Raw genomic sequence first — 18657 nt, forward strand, 5'->3', positions numbered from 1 at the left:
TTCTGGGAAGCCCACTGAGAGCGTTCTTTCTGAGATCCAAGTCCAGTCCCATCTGCTGTTCCTATCAGCCATATTCCTTTGCATCTGTCGCCCGTGGCATTTTTCATCCCACACACACCAGAGTCTTTTACAGGTTCCCTTTCCCTGAGCTCCTATTATGTCTTGTCCATTTCCACATCAGTCTTTCATTTCCTTCTTTGTCATTCTCAACTTTTTATTGCTAACTTAGAAATGCCAGAGTTTAGCAAGGACTCACTTGAAGGGACTAAAGGTCTCAAAACAGCACTAAACAAGTCATCCATAGTGACAATACAATCACTGATCCAGTATCATAGCTCACGGTGCCTGTAAAAGCACCCGTGGTTATTTCATTCTTCATTTGGCTATCCCTGAGCACTCTTTAACTGTTTGGGTAGAACTACTTTCTGCCTGCCTATCCTCTTGTATCTGCACAGAGCAAATTCTCCTGTGAGTCAGTAAACCCGACATCCGACCTGGCCCCAGCTCAACATCATGTCTCACCTGTTTCATTTGTATAGAGCAGGAGGCACCTGGCTCTTAATCACATTTCTCAGTCTATGACCTTCTCAGTCTAATTCTATCTAATATCACAGTGACAGGTTGCATCCTCAGATATAACAGCAACAACAAAAAATTTTCATAACCTGGTCTAAAATCAGTAGCTTGCTTGTGAATATGTCACAGCACTGTGCTTGAAAAACACGTTTATGAAGTTGACTATCTGTCTCACATGACTACATAATCTTTAATACGCTTTTGAAGAGGAGTTACATCTTGTTTGCCACTGTATGCCTTGGTTCTGAACAGATGGGCAAAAAGAGGTTCAAAGTGAATTGAAAAGAAAAGAAAAATAATAGCATGTATATACCAACCATCTTTTATACTACATCCACTGGTGAAGAAGGAAATATTCTTCACTGATCATGGAACTAGGGTGTTGAGAGCCACAGCCAAAGGGGCCCCAGCAAACTTCCAGCTGCCAGCAAACTTCCAGCTGCCGGCTGATGATTGGCTCACAGTGGCCCCAGCAACATCTAGCTGATTGGCTCCTCTGCGGTGATGTTCATTGGGCTGTTTCCCTGCCCTTTCAGACCACGGAGCTGCTCATTGGGGGACTTCTTTGGCTCCGCCCATGCAACCCAGCCAATCGGCCTCAAGAGCAGGAGGATTGGGGGAGGTGGTGAGGTTTGTGTGGGTGAGAGGCTTGTGGAAGCCGGTGGTGGCAGTTGGGCTCTGAGGGTTTTTCCTGAAGAGCTGTTTTGTTTGGCCTTTGTAGTTCTAAAAATAAAGTTAGTTTCTTTTGACAAGTGGCTCCTGAATTGTGCCCAGCCAGACTGCGGCACTCGGGCCTAGATTCCTGTCATAGAGATCAAGGTAAGGAAAAAGAGTAACTGAATTAGGAAAAAACAGGGGACAAGTTAGATTAATTTACATCAAAATGAGCCTGGAATTCCAAGAAAGACAATTATAAAAGTGAAATTAAGGAGTGGAAAAGCCAAGAAAGTTAGAGCTGGGAAAGAGATATGTGTTAAGTCAGATTTGTACCACTGTGACCAAAATACCTGACAAGAACAAGGCGGAAAAGTTTATTTGGGGCTCATGGTTTCAGAGTTTCACTCCATGGTCAGCAACTTCATTGCTCTTGGCCTGAAGGGGATGAGGACATCATGGCTGAAGATCATGGCAGAAGAGAACTGCCCAGCTCATGGCAGTTGAGGAAAAGAGAAAGAGAGAGGCAACTGACAAGATGAACTCTTCCCGGACACAGCCCCCAGTGAAAAACTTCCTGTAACTAAGTCCCACCTCCTTTCTATTATTCCCTTCATCTGTCAGTGAATCAATTCACTGCTGATGTCAGAGCTCTCATGATCCAATTATTGCCGAAAAGCCCCACCTCTAAACTGTCTGCACAGGGGACCTTGCATTCATCACATGACCTTTTGAGGGTCATTCCAGGTCCAAGCTATAACAAGAGGGAAAAATAAAAGGTTATTCGAGGGGAGTCTATGTTAGTCAGCTTTCCATTACTATGACAGATACCAAAGATAATCAACTTATGAAGAGAAAAAGGTTATTTTGGCTCATGGTTTTAGAGTTTTCAGTCCATGACTAGTTGACCTCTTTGCTTTGAGGTCTATTGGGGGGACACATCATGGAGGGGAAAGTGCAGCAGAGCAAACTATTTACCACATGGTAGGGAAGGAAAAGAAGAGGAAGGGGCCAGGGACCCACTAGTCCCCTGGTGAGCTGAAAACCTCACCACTAAAACTTCTACCACCTCCCCGTCACATCACACTGGAAACAACTTTCACATACAAACCTTTGGGGAACATTAAAATCCAAACTGTAGCAGAGCCTTTTCTGTAATTAATACAATGAAAATATAATGAAGGTAAAGAGGAACCTTAGGAGAAGTATAATGTACTTACAATAGGCTTCTTCCCTTTCAGCGTTTCTTCAAGCAATATCAATAAAGGTTTGTTTAGTTTAATTAATTAGTCTTAATTTTTTTTCAGATGGGATCTCACTGAGTTGCCCAGACTGGCCTTGAAACCCTGGGTTCATGTGATTCTCCTGCCTCAGCCTCCCTAGTAGGGAACTATAGGTGCACAACCACATCCAGCATTTCAGTAAAAATTCTACTTAGAGGAGACTCTTGAGTGGGTATTTCTTTTGAATGCAATATAATGCTGAAACTGAACAAAAGGTGACCTAAGTCTATTTGAACTACAGAAAAAGGAATAATTTCCTGGTTAAGCAGAGGAGTGAACCTCACGGACCATTACATTAAAGTTGTCACAGAACAAAAATATTTAGGGTTAATTAATTTTTATGAGGAGTGTCTGAAGATTCCCCCATAAATTTTAATAGTGTTGTGAATTTGAGGCATTTCAGCAGCATGATGGCATTACACTGGGCAAAACCAGGTGTGTGTGTGTGTGTGTGTGTGTGTGTGTGTGTGTACAGAAGACCAGAATGTAGCCAGCAGGACTTCATTCTGGTGAACTGTCAAAATTTTCTGGACCTCTGATATTGAATGTTTAGTGCAGAGATATGGCTCAAGGATTCTAATGGTATCATCTGTAATGGGTCCAAACTAAAAGCTACTCTGAAATATTCAAATCTGAATGTAATTCTGGCTTCATGCTCTGGAGGATTCTTCACTCTGGCAGAAAGATAGGCTGTGGGAGGGGGTTCAGGAGTCTTATGAAACAGGAGCCCCATCATTTGGTGCTAAAGTTACAATTCAATAGGGGCAAAAAGTTTTGGCTTGCTATTACACAAAACAGTGACTATAGATGACAATAATGTGATACACTCAAAAAAGCTAGAAGAAACGATGTTGAAAGTTTCACCATAAAGAAATGCCCACTGTTTGAGGAGATAAACATGTTTAACCTGATTTAAGCACATTGAACATGGTGCACATGTATCAAAATGTGATGTGGCACTCTAATAATACATACTTTTATTATTTATTGTGTTATCTTAAAAAAATAAATAAATGAATCACTGCTGGAGGCTTAGCCATCTGCTATTTAATACCTTTCCACCTGAACCAGAGAAAGGTAAGAAGTCCTCCTCACTTCTTCACACAAATATTCTCTGGGAATCCATTTAAAAATATTTGGTATATTATTACGATTCATTCTGAAAATAGATCATATAATTATTGATGAGAGCTGTGGGAGAAGTAGTTGATAAATAGACATGTATGTTTTGATCTGAGTTCATTCACCTAAGTGTGGTGGTAGCTACCTGAATGGGACCAGTGTGCTTGGTAAGTTTCCTGTTTCAATATCATTCTGGGGAGAATGAAGAGTAAAAGTCCCAATTTCCAGTGAATTGCTACCTCACATCATTCAGGTCTCTATTTAATTGTAATCTTCTTGGAAGGGGCTTTGGATAAAAAGCCGCACCTGTGTCATCTTCTATACACCACCCTACACTTCCTTCCTTTCTTTTATAGGTCTTATTCTCTGTCATTATATTACATATTTATTCACTAACTTTTTTATTTCCTGACTCCCCGAATGGAATGTAAATTACATGAAAGAGGAAAACTTTGTTATGTTTACTGATGCATCCTGAAACTGTGCTTTAGCATACACTAAGCACTCAATATACATTGGTAAATATATTAATATTGAATTTTTTAATAAATAAATTATGAATGGAATGAATGCATGCAAGAATGGATGCATAACGTGTGTCAGCAATGATAAATGATTTACAAATACTCGGCATGTAAATTCAGTGCCAACCCCTTTAGGTACCTGCTGCTTTCTAGATTGACAGATGTAGAAACGAAAGCTCAGAGAACCTCATTCCATTAATTAATTTGCCCAAAAGAAAGGTACACAGTAAGTTTCTACAAAAACTATAGCTCTGGTTGGTTTAACATCCTTAAAAGCTGCAATCCTGGAGAGAGATTTTAAGGGAAACTATTCAATAATAAAACCTCCTGGTTTTCCCTTCTTTTTCCTACTTCCTCTAGTTGTATCTGACTGAAATATCAAAACAAGGCTCACATGGGTCCCTTGGCTGAGAATAAAGCTTGTTTGCTGCTGGTTTCTGCGCCTTGGATAGCCTCTCTCTTTCCTCAAGCATACAGAAAATCAGAGCAGCTGTGAGCCTGTCAGAGCTGAGGGCAACTGTGTTTGCCTAGCGAGTGTCTGCAGTCCTAGGGGGTATGGCTCATAGCATCAGGCACAGCCTGGTGGGACGTGGTAAAACAAAAGGAAGGGAGGCTAAATGAATAACAAATGTGTTCAGGACACAATAGAAATAAACCAGGCAGGGAGTTGAGTGTTGACAAGAACAGGTTGCTTGATGATTAATTGGAGAGAAGGACAGAAGCTGTGAAGCTGAAGGACAAGGCGGAGCAACCCATGATGCAGATAGCTGCTGTGGTGATGAGTCTGTCTCATAAGGTGGTTTTCTTTCTTACCTTTTATGGTTTTTGCCCTTGAATTGTGCCCTGTGTGGAATGACTCAACCGGGTAAGAGCCAGATGGTTTTCTACCACGCCTGTGTGGAAGTCCTCAGAAGAATAGGAATTTGAACTTTAAGGTCTCTTCAGTTACCTTGAAAATTAATTTTTTCTTGTTTTGTGTTTTACTTTTAAGTGCTTTTTTCTTGAGGTATGATTTATAACAAAAGGAAATGCACAAATCATAAACGTACAGTGTGGCACAAGTTGACAAATGAATATACCCACACAACCCACCCCAACAAGATAGACAATATTTAAACAAACTTAGAAAGCTCCCTTGCCCCTTTTCTCAAACATAGTCTACCCACAAATTCCTCAAGCAACCTCTTCTGATTTCCATGATGGCAAAAAATGTTTGCCTATTCTAGAGCATCATATAAATGGAATCACATAGTCTATACCCTTAATCACCATGATGTTTTTGAGATCTTTCATGATTTATGCTTGAGTATTTTATTCTCTTCATTGCTGAGTAGTAGTCCATTGTACATATATACAAATTTGTTATCAAACCTTCATACATTTGCCCATTTTCTTTTCTTCCTTCCTTTGTGATTTTTGTTTGTTTAGGTTTGTTTTGTTTGTTGTTGTTTATTGTGGTATGGGAATTGAACCCAGCCTCACACACATTCTGCCTCCCTGGCTCTCCCCCCCACCCCCACCCCCGTAGGATCTCACTAAGTTGCCTAGGCTGACCTCCAATCTCCTGCCTCAGCCTTTTAAGTAGCTGGGACTTCAGGTGGGTACTTCCACACCTGGCTGTTTACCCATTTTTTAATTGAACTGATAGGTTCTGTTCTATTGGCTTTGACAATTCTTTAGATATTCTTGGTACTAGTCATTTATTGAATATGTAGTTTGCAAATATTTTTCTCATTTTGTAACTTGTCTTTTCATCTTTTTAACATGGGCTTCCACATAGCAATAGTTTTCATTTTGATGAGTTCCAATGTATTCATTTTATATATATATATATATCATGCTTTTTGTGTCAAGAATTTTGTGCCTGGCCCAAATTCCCAAATTTTCTGTTGTTTTTCCTGAAATTTTTATAATTTTACATTTCAAATTTATTTCCATGATACACTTTTTATTAACTTCTGTATAAAGTGTGAAATTTAGATCGAAGTTCATCTTTATGCCTGTAGCTGTCCAGTTGCTCCAGCATCATTTGTTTAAAAGACTCTCCTTCCAGTGAATTTTGCACTTTCATCAAAAACTATGCCCGTATACTATGTGGGTTAATTTCTCGGTTCTCTATTAGATGCCATTGATATATGTGATATACTTCATGTATATAAATATATATAAAATGCATATATATATACACACATTTATGTAATGTATATTGACCTTACTTTTCCAAACAGATCATAGAATATAAGCTACATCATAAGTTAATAAATAAACTTGCTGAGATTTTGCTAGAAGTTGCATTAAGCCTGCAGACCAATTTGGAAAGAATTGCTCTGCTGAGCCTTTCAATCTAGGAAAATGGTATGTATGTCTCTCCATTTATTCAGGTTTATTTATTTATTTATCAGCATTTTGTGATTCTCAGGATGCAGCTCCTATACATGTATATTAATAATATACTTAAATATGTTTTTAGAGTCATTGCTATGGCATTGCACTTTACACTCCAGTTCTGTTATTGTTGGTATACAAAAATGAGATTGAGTTTTGCATTTTAATCGTGTATGCTCTAGCCTTGTTGAACTAGCTTTTAGTTCTCTAGAAGACATTTTTAAAATTTCTGTACATTACTTGGGATTTTCTATGTAAACAACCATGTCATCTATACACAGTTTTATTTATTCCTTTCCAATCTGTAAATTTTTATTTCTTTTCCTCAACTTATTGCAGTGGGTAGAGGCTGTCTACTGTGCAATAGTACAACATATCAAATGAAAATACAATACATAAAAATTATGTTGTGCTGAGAGGGAAATTTATAACACTAAATGCTTACATTAAAAACAAGGAAAGGTCTCAAATCAGTGATTTGTTTGTACTTCAGATTTGTGGTGACAGTGGACCTTCAGTCCATCACCATTCGTCTTAGCTGTAGGATCTTTGCAGGTGCTGCTTATCCATGTGCTGTAGTTCTTTTCAATTCTAACTTACTGAAAGTTTTTATTCTGAGTTGGTGGTGGATTTTTTCAAGTACTTTTTCTATGTCAATTGATATGACCATACAGTTTCTCTTGATTGTAATCAACCTTGTTGATATGATGAATTTTGGAATGGTAAACCAACAGTCCATACTCAGAATAAACCCAACTTCATGGTGATACATAATTATTTAAATAATTTTTACACTTGACTTACTAGTGTTTTGTTGAGGTGAGGTTTTTTTGGGGAGGGAGGGGGTCTAAATTCATGAGACATATTGGTCTGTTTCTGTGTTTTCTTTCATTGTTTTGTTGTTGTTGTTGTTGCTGTTGTTTACTGCTTTAGTTTGGTTTGGGTAGTGAGGTAATATTGGCCTGATAAAATGAGTTGGAAAGAGGACCTCCTATTTTCCAGAAGGAGTGGTATAAAATTGGAGTAATTCCTCTTACTGTGTTTAGTAGAATTCTCCAGTTTAACCATGTGGTCCTGGAAATTTCTTTTTCATAAAGAAAATTTTTATTATGTATTTGATTATTAAAATTGTTACAGACCTATTCACATTATCTATTTCATGTTGGTTGAATTTTGTCAGTTTTCTGAGAAATTGATTAACTTTTTCTAAAATTCCTAAATTTCTGATAATAATTTTCACAATATTCCGTTATTATTTTTAATGATTGTAAGATTTGTAATGATGTACTTTATTTCATTCCTGATATTGATAACCTGTGTTTTCTTTCTTTCTTTCTTTTTTTATTTTTTGGTGGCGGATTCATTATTTTTATAAGAATTAGGTTTTTTTTCTATTGATTTTTTCCTATGATTTTGTTAGTTTAAAATTTCATTTAATTCTGCTCTGAAGATTATTTTCTTCCTTCTGCCTATCTGGAGTTTCCTTTTATCTTATTTTCCCAGTTTCATGAAGTACAAACAAATCACTGATTTGAGACCTTTCCTTGTTTTTAATGTAAGCATTTAGTGTTATAAATTTCCCTCTCAGCACAACATAATTTTGATATATTGTATTTTCATTTGATATGTTGTATACTTATTTTTATTCAATTCAGTATATTTTTCATTTCCTTTGAGACTCTCTCTTTGATCTAGGAGTTGTTTAATTTCAATGTCTTCAGAGATTTTTTTTCTATTTTCTATATTTGATTTCTAGTTTGATTCCTTTGTATTCCGAGAACATACTCCACATGATCTCAAATCTTTCAAATTATTGGCTTTTTAAAAAATTTTTAGATGTTAATGGGCCTTTATTTTGTTCATTTATTTATATAGTGCTGAGAATCAAATGTAGTGCCTCACACATGCTAGGCAAGCACTGTACAACTGAACCACAACCCTAGCTCCAAATTATTGTCTTTTTTATAGTTTAGCACATAGTCTATCTTGGTGTATGTTCTGTGATCACTTGTGTTTTCTTCTATTGTTGGATGGGGTGTCTACATATGTCAGCTTAGAACTTGTTTGCCAATTGCATTGTTTAGATATTCTATACCCTTGCTAATTCTCTTTCTATTAGTCCTATCAGTTGGAGAGAGGCAGGATACAGATGTCCTTAACTAAATTGTGTGTACGGCTATTTTTCCTTTTAGTCTTTTGGTTCTTACTTTGTATATTTTGAGGCTCTGCTGCTTGGTATTCCATTTAAAATTATTATGTCTTCCTGGTGGATTGATCCTCTTATTCTTAAGTAATGTCCTTCTTTGTCTCTAGCAATTTTCCTGGCTTTGATGTATAATTTGTCACATATTAGAATAGTTATTCCTATTTGTGATAATCTCTTTTCATGCTTTCATGTACAACTTCTGTCAATGAATTTGAAGTGAGTTCCTTATGAATAGCATATAACTGAAACATGCTTTCTAAATTAACTCTGACAATTTCTTCTTTTGTTTGATATATTTAAATTATGCAGAGTTAAGATAGTTCTTGGTGGTAGCATTTAAGGTTTCCATTTTATTGTTTTTATTTTATCTATTTCCCTCCTCCTCCTCCTCCACTCTCTTTCTTCCTCCCTCCCTCCCTCTTTCCATTCTGTGGGTTACTTTAAATTGTTTAAACTACATCTTATTTATTTATTTACTAAGATTTTCCCCTTTTCATTTATATGTAGGTAAACTGCAGTTTATTGCTAAAACATTTCATGACAGCTGCTTTAAAATCCATGTCAGATAATTCCAACATCTGACACCCAGCTCAGCCTTAGCATTAACTGAATATCCTCTCCCATTGAAATTGTGATTGTCTTCACAGGTGATTTTTGGACATTTTGTTTTATTGAGAAAATGTAAGTCTTAGTTTAATCTCCAAATTTAACAGTCAGTTAACCCGTTTAGGTTTGGTACATGGTTCCTGGCTCTTTTCTTTTTTTCTTTTCACCCATAGGCTGTGTTTCAAGTGACTGCTTAATTTTCAGAGCCTCTGTGCTCTTATTTGGTTCCCTAGGTTTATCTGGTACCACTGAGGCTTACACTGTTCCTTGCTGGTACTGTCTTAAGAAAGTAGAAGGGATTTCTCTAGACCAGGTGTCTGGTGTCTCTCCCTAGAGGAAAAAGATCTCAAGTTCCAGAGACAAAGAGCCTTTTTGAGACAAACCATGGGTGTGTATCATTCTTGCTGGACCTGCCTGCCTACTCAGTGTCTGCCAGTAGGGACATTCATACTTGTAAATAACTTAATTGAGTCAATCTCATCCTGCAGTTCCTCCCCTTTGCTATCCCTTCTCCCTCTCCTTGATCCCCTCCCTCCACTCCAGTGCTCTCCCCGCAATTTTTCTTGAGATCCCTTTTTTATTTAAAATTTACTTATTCCTCTCTCATATCCACATTTAAGAGAAAACATTTGACCCTTGACCTTTCTGATTCTGGCTTATTTCACTAAGCATGATGTTCTCCAGTCCCACCCATTTACCATCAAATGACATGATTTCATTCTTTTTCAAAAATTATTTTTTAGATTTTCATGAACCTTTCCATTATTCAAATGAATTGAATCCAGTGCCCCACACATACTAGGCAAGTGCTCTACCACTGAGCCACAACCCCATCCCTCATTCTTTTTTTAATGGTGCAATTTCATCTTTTATTTTCTTTCTAACTATTTCTTTTAAAGTTATTTTACTTTTTCAACATTTTGTATTTGTTCTTTTTAGACATACATGACCGTAGAGTGCTTTTTGACATATTATCCATTCACGGAGTATAACTTATATTCTTCCCCTTCCCTTGCCCATTATGTGTTCACACCCACCTATCAGAGAGAACATTTGGCCTTTGGTTTTTGAGATTGGCTTATTTTTCTTAGCATGATAGTCTCCAGTTCCATCCATTTACTGGCAAATGTTATAATTTAATTATTCTTTATAGTTGAGTAACATTCCATTGAGTACATATATCACATTTCCTTTATCCATTCATCTATTGAAGTCTATAATTTCATTCCTATGTATAGATGAGGAAAACTCCATTGTATGTGTGTGTGTGTGTGTGTGTGTGTGTATAACATTTTCTTTATTCATCCATCAATTGATAGGTACCTGGATTGGTTTCGTATCTTGGCTATTGTGAATTGCACATGTGAATTACACATTGATGTGACTTATCACTGTTGTATGCTGATTTTAGTTCTTTTGGATAAATACCAAAGAGTGGAATACACAGGTCTTATTGTGGTTTTATTTCTAGTCTTCTAAGGAATCTCCATATTGCTTCCCAAAGTGATTGTACTGATTTTCAGTCTCACTAAAAATGCTTGAGTGTTCCTTTTTACCTACACCCCCACCAGAATACCTTGTTATTTGTACTCTTGATGATTGCCATTTTAACTGGAGTAAGACAAAATCTCAGTATGGTTTTATTTATTTACATTTCCCTGATTGCTAAGGTTGGTTTTTAGATATAGTTGGCAATTTGTATTTCTTCTTTTGAGAAATGTCTGTTTAGTTTATTTGTCCACATGATTGGTTATTTGGGTTTGGGGCATAAGACTCATAGTTCTTTATAAGAAGATTTCCCACCATCATCAAATGGGTTTCAATCCAAGGATGCATCAATATATGTAAATCAATAAATGTAATTCACCACATAAATGGAATTAAGGACAAAAATCCCATGATCATCTTAATAGATACATAAAGGGTCTTCAACAAAGTTCAGTACCCATTTATGTTAAAATACTGAAGAAACTAGCATAGAAGTAACTTACCTCAACATCATAAAAGATATACATGACAAATTCAAAGCTGACATTGTCATACTGAACAGGAAAAAAAAGCACTTTTTTTTTCTAAAATCAGAAATGAGACAAGAATTTCCACTCTCACTACTCCTATTTTATATAGTTCTTGAAATGCTAGCCAGAACTATCAGGTAAAGAAAGAAATTAAAGGGCTACAAATTGTAAAAAAAAAAAAATCAAATTATCTGTTTGCTGATGACATGACCCTATACTTAGAAGACCCTCCCCCCCCAAAAAAAGAGCTGATAAACAAATTCAGCAAAGTAGAGGGATACAGATCAACATACAAAAATCAATAGCTTTCCTATACTCCAATAACAAGTCTGCTGAAAAAGAAATGAAGAAAATAGTTCCACTCACAATTGCCTCAAACAAACCAACCTTGGGAATAAATCCAACCAAGGAAGTGAAAGACCTCGACAGTGAAAATTATAGAACACTGAGAAAGAAATTAAAGAACTCAGAAGATGGAAAGACCTCTCATGTTCTTGGATAGGCAGAATTAATACTGTCTAAATGGCCATAATTCCTAGTGATCTATAGATGCAATGTAATCCTCATCCAAATATCAATGATATTTTTCACAGAACTAGAAGAAACAGTCCTAAAATTTATATAGAAGAGTGCAAGATCCAGAATAGCCAAAGCAATCCTGAGCAATTCCTGGATGCATTGTAATACCTGATCTCAGATTATACTACAGAGCTACAGTAATAAAAATATCATGGTATTAGCATAAAAAATGGCTATGAAAACCAATGGCATAGAAGACTAAGAGAAAAATCCACAGATACAGAATCTGATCCTTGGCGAAAGTGTCAAAACATACATTGGAGCAAAGATGGTCTCTTTAATAAATAGTGCTGGAAAAATGGATATCAATGTATAGAAGAATGAAATTAGATCCCTATCTCTTACCCTGCACAAAAATCAACTCAAAATGGACCAAAAACCTAGGAGTTAGACCATAAACCCCACAGTTGCTAGAAGAAGGCATAGGGCCAACATTCTAACATATTGGCACAGGCACCAACTTCCTTAACAAGACTGCTAAAGCTCAAGAAATAAGACCTAGAGTCAATAAGTGGAATGGCATCAATGCCCAGGAAAGAAAACAAAAGAATGAAAAGAGAGCCCACAGAATGAGAGAAGATCTTTGCCAACTCGTCTTTCAACAGAAGGACTCTCTTTAGACATAGGAAAGGAATGTGTCTACCTGGGCCGCCTTCTGTTGCTAGGTTGAAAGTCAGGAAATTAGTCAAGGCTGCTGTCCTCTGAGGAATAGTGCCCACAAAATGCCCAGCCACTGTGCTGTTCCTCCTGCCTAGGGTCCCAAGCAAGTTTACCTTTCTCTTTCTACCATTCAGAGTTCTCATTTGGCCATCTGTTTGTTAATTTACACATCTTATAGTTGCATATTTAGTGGGATGAACAAGGAGGAACAAGTCCACTCATCTTGTCCAAACTGAAAATTGGATGTATTTCTCAAAGAGGAACTGTCTTTGGTTCTCAAGCACTGCTCAGTGAGTTCAGTCATTGTAGGGAGGCAGGGTCATCACTGTTTTGGGTCAGCAGCATAACCCTAAGTTTCTCCTGGGACAGCAGAATAATCTTACATTGCTCCTGGGACTTGATGCCTGGATCTGTCCCTACAAGCAGCTGGTAGGGAGAAGTAATCAGCAGCAGATTGTTCTCACATACAAAACTATCTTCAGTTAAATGTTGTACATTATGACATCTCCTTCCTTCTCTTTCCCCTTACAGATTATCTTACTATTCATCCTAACTGGATTTAATGTAAGAAAAAGGAAACTAAGTATAAAAAGACTTACCTGGGACTTTACCATGCAACTTTATTCAAAGTTTTTTATTAGCTTCCCCCAAATATAAATAATGAGTCTTTACATTAAAATGCAGATTCAATATTTAAAGAGATTATCATGAATCCAAATCATTACCTGAAATAAATGCAATGAAATTTAATGAAAATAATGGGGAAAATCTTGCACTTAGGTACAAAATGTTCATTAATAAACTGGAGAAACAGTTTAATAACAAGAGTTTACTTGATAACAAAATAGGATGCTTAGTGACTATGATCTAAAAACTTTGCTAATATTAATATAAATATTGAAGCCAGCTGCAAAAGTTAAAAAACCTTTATGTTCTAACACAGTATTTCTAAAATTTTAATATGCATGAAGATTAACAGGGTATCTTGTAAAATTTAAGATTCTGATTTAACATTTTTGAAGTAGGGCTTCAAATTCTAATCAACTCCAAGTGATCTGGTTCCCTTGGTCAGTAGACCACACTTCAAGTAGCAAGGCCCTGCACTGTGCTAATTATTTCTAGGGTAATATATTCATTTATGGGCAAGAATTATATCTGAAGAGAATCACTGAGAAGTGAATTTGTTCAGAAAAGGTAAGGCTGTATAGTTAGAAGTTAGAAATTGCCAATGACTGAGTGTGTTCCCCTAAAATTCATTTGAAATTCTAACCATTTGGGTGATCGTACTGGATGCTGGGCCTTGTGGAAGGGAATTAGGTTGTGATAGTGGAGCCCTTAAGAATGGGATCAGTGTCCTTATTAAGGAGACTTGAGGAAGCTCTGTTTTCTCTTCCACCAAGAGATGAGAAAGCCAGGCCTTCATCTGACATGGAATCTACCAGCTCTTTGATCTTACATTTTCCTGACTTGAGAACTGTGAGAAATAAACGTATGTTATTTTGAAGTCTCCCATTTCATGGCATTTTGCTGTAGCAGTCCCAACACACTAAGATGGAAAGCAAGTTCCATGAAGCAGTAGAAAAGTCAGCCCTTAATCCACTAAAATCCTTTTCAGAGGGACAATGTAAAGCATCCAAAACCAAATGGCCGAACAGCTCAAAAACAACAAAATCACAGAAGAAACAGATAATGAACATATGAAAAGATGTTTAACCTCAGCAGTGATCATGGCATGAAAATGAAGACCATAATGAGATAACTTTCTTCAGTCATTGGATTTCCCAAAGTTTACAAATTTGATAAAATATAATGGAAAAATAGGCACTGTCAAATACTAGCAGGATAGAATTTTAACAACCTTTTTGAAAAGTCATTCTACATTTTCTAATAAAATTTTTAAAAATTCACACACATACTTTGGATTCAGCAAGCTGATTGACAGAAATCTCCTTTAATAAAATAAGCCCAGGATTATGGATATACTTTAAAAAGATGCTTACTGCAATATACTTGTTGTACAGAAGGTTGGAAACAACACGAATGTCCAACAACTAATGATCACCTAAATCATGAGCATGCAATATAAGGGATATTTAAGGGAGAACTTTCTATAAATTCCTGTGTTCCAGGGATGGTGTGATGAAGTAGTAAGCTCCTTTCATTAGAATGTTCAATCAGAGGCCAGGAGAAATGCTATTTTGGGAATTCTTGTAGAGGCAAGACATCAGCATTCATTATTTCCAAGTTTCTCCCAGACTCTCAGATTCTGCAATTCTATAAATTGGGCACAGCATTCCTCTTACAATGAAAAAAAGGAAGAAGAGAAAGGAGGCAATCTTTCCACTCTATTTTTATCTGCTCTCCTTATTTTGGAATTGAGGCTTTGAGAATAGGTATAAGTATAGAATATGTTCATTACCATGCATAGAGGCTAGAGAGCAAAGTTATTTCTTTTATAATAAATGAAGAAAAATGGTTATTGGCTTCCTCATCTCTAATTGTTCAAACAAGATCCATATTTCAGAAAATGCCTCCTTTATATTCACAGTCACTAGCGGAAAGTGACTAATTTGTGACTGGGCAGGGACACAGCGTCAAATACCCTGAGCATATGGATAAGTGACTCTGTGTGTCTAAGATCAATGGAGCCTGACGCCTGCTCCTTTGCCAGGAGCGTGGGCTGGCATAAATGTACTCAGGGAAGGGAGAATAGCATCTCATTATGTGCTGGGACGTGGAGGGGAGGTCCGGCTGGATGCCCATATTTCTCTCCATTAGTGGTTCACAGATTGACACTTCTCAGAGGTGCTTCTGGGGCTCAGCAAGCATTGGTTACATGTGTTTAAAATATGTTTAAACAACTATTTTTAAAACTAATTAAAAACTCACCAGATAACACATTCAAATGTAATACATCCAAAATTTTAACACAGTAGAAACCAACAAAACATTAATATACATTTTTGTTGATGGGCTGTTTAGAAAACATTATGAATGTCAGTGCATAAAATCAGTTTGTACAGAAAATACTGTTTTACCTATTTTATGATTCATGATTTTGATTATTTGCAATTTAATTTGGAAGAAGGAAATTATGCTAAAATATTGGACAGTCACTACCCACAAATCACAAGTTAGGGAAAGACACAAGAGCAAGGGTAAAATGAGCAGTGTGTGAAATTATTATTAGAATGTTTAAGTCCATAAATTTCCCAAATCTTCAATTGTTCTCATGTCCTTTGGATTATCCCTTCTTTGAGTTTTTTATTCCACTTTGAATCCATTTTATGTTGTCAAACTCTGATAATGTTCTTCCCTCATTCTTATTTTTTACTGTCCTCTTGTTGTTGAGTGTAGGAAAGTGGGTAATAGAAGTTGAATTTGAGTTTAATTTTGAAGATAAAGTTGAATATGATGACTTACTTGATAGTTTTCTGTTCAGATCACAAGGCTCCCAAAAATTCTTTTTCTATTGCAAAAAATATTTTGAAAATTTAAACAAAGTAGGAAACTTTTCAGTACTGGGTCTGGAATTTGAGCACATAGATTTAAATTCTAGATCCATGATCTTTAAGGTAAAGTTTAACATGGACATAGTAAGTTTTGTCTCAATTTCACGTTTTGTAAGATGGGGATAATAATGGTATTAACACCATAGGAATCTAGTGAGGACCAAAGAAGATAAAATGTGAGATGTTTTGCATGTGTTTAGCACATTATGAGTATTTCACAAATGTTAGTGCCACCATTATTTTTATTTTTTGTATTGTATTACACAAATTTACCATGAGAACTGAAAGTACCAAAAAAAAACTAAAGAAAGAAGCTAAAAAATAAAATAAAATATATGATGTGCATCCACTTATGTCAAATACTTGTCAAAAGAATTTTGCAGTATTATTTTATTCTTCAGGAAATCCTATGAACTATCCCAAGGAGGAACCAAGACACCAAAAAGCAAGTAGTGGAAAAGGAAGTGAATAGAAATGAAAACAATCAGCTCTAAGTTCATTACTCTTTCTTCCATGATGTTCCTCATATAAAAATTGTCTAAAGTGGAGTTGTTACAGTTAATAATAGGATGACAACTTCTATTTTCTTCATTATTTTTATGGGCATGGAATTCTAATATCCTCTAGATGTTAACACAAATTCACTTCTCTCATTCTTGTATTATGTAAATATATAAGACCATGGGAAAAGCCTAAACTTGGTGGAGCAAAGGAATAAAATATTCCACAAAGATGTTGTATCAGTCAGGAAAACAAAACAAAATCATTCCAGTTATTCTAACAGACAAAATGTCACATAGGAAGTTGGCTAAATAGGTATTGAAAGACTAAAAAGACTAAGAGGGGTCATAGAGCAAGTAAGTGTGGGAAGGCACTTGCCACCTTTAGTGCTGGGGTGACACAGGGAAGAAGTTGGGATCACTGGATCCCTAAGGAGGTGACACTCTACCTCCCGGGAGGAGGCACTGGCTGGCTGCTGTTGGTGTTTCTGAGAGTGTATGAAGAGGCTACTTCTGCAAGGGAGAAAAACCACTGGAATCTGGAACCATCCTGGGCCACCAAGGTAAAGATGAATTGCTTGAGTGGTGCTGCAGACGCAGAAACTTGAAAGGAAGAACTGGTTCCCTTCTCCTTTTTCAGGGTGACGCCTATTGGCAGAGCTTTGTATGAAACCAGGTGTCAAAGAAGAAACGTGTTTGCTGAGTCCTGGCCCTCGCTTCACAGGTGGGTTTGGAACTGAGAGAAAATGGTTTAATAACTGGAGCAGAGATATACACATAGTGTTATACCTATTTGGTATAAACATGTAAGGTGTGCCACAAAGAAAGAAAGTGTTATCTTTATTAGGCGTCTCCTAGACCACATTATATCTAATTAGACCCATATCCTGATTTCATTTATCCTATGTATTATCTCACCCCCTTCAGCCCCTTTCTGTTCCCTCTCCCACTGCTCCAGATGATAACTTTATCATGTCTGACTGGATTATTCCTCTAGTCCATCCTATATGCAACAGAATAAACCCTTTTGTTCTACTACTTAAGACCCTTAATAATAATTTCCTATAACCTACAGACTAATGTCCAACTCCTGTGCATGGAATGCAAACTGCCTCTCCTTACAACATGCCCACTCCCTCCTTTAGATCCCATCTATGCTAAAATTACTCAGTATAACTGTTTAGTGTAACTGACTTATGATCACACCATAACGATGTGGGGTGGGGTGTGGGGGTTGCAGAGACAGAAAATCAAAATGTATATAGAATGAAAGAATTACCTGGGCTGTCGCTGTAACTCGGTTGTAGTGTGCTTGCCTAGCATGGGTTAGGCACTGGATTTGATCCTCACCACCATATAAAAAATAGATAAATAGAACAAGTGTCCAAATTCTTAGAAAGAAAGAGAGAGACACAGAGCACAATCAATCTGGTCTGTGATGAATTTCACCCAGCTTGTTGTTCCTGGCAAAAGCATCAGGGGATAAGAGTGAGGACATTGAGAGGGCACTCCAATCATCTAAGTATCCCATAAAAATCTGCCAAGGACTAGAAACCATACAGAAATACAAATATGTATTTTAAATTTTGGGATATGTAATATTTCCGAAATACAAATAGTAGCTAAGCTACATTTCTTGAAAAAAATAGAAGTGAAGAACAGATTTCTCATCTTCATTGCCCAAGGATAGCATCACTAGTAACTCCTAAGATGTGAAATAGAGAAACATCTGGGATTTATCCATTAACCCAGCAGTGTTTAACTTTTCAAAATACTCTACCAATAATGAAATATCTTAAAAGAAACAATGGGTCACATATATTGAAACCCAAGTGTCAGGCACTATTATAGGCACCGTGCAAACATTGTCTCATTTATTTTTCACCAGCACCCAAAAAAGTAGATGCATTTATTATCCCATTGCACAGATGAGGAAACTGATATTCTCCTTATAACATTATAAAATAATTTATAATTATTTTCCCTATGGTCACATAGCTATCATTTGGTGTTATCACTGGCTCTTTGAGGA

The sequence above is a fragment of the Urocitellus parryii genome, chromosome 1, assembly GCF_045843805.1.
Source record: "Urocitellus parryii isolate mUroPar1 chromosome 1, mUroPar1.hap1, whole genome shotgun sequence".
NCBI classification, from domain to species: Eukaryota; Metazoa; Chordata; class Mammalia; order Rodentia; family Sciuridae; genus Urocitellus; species Urocitellus parryii.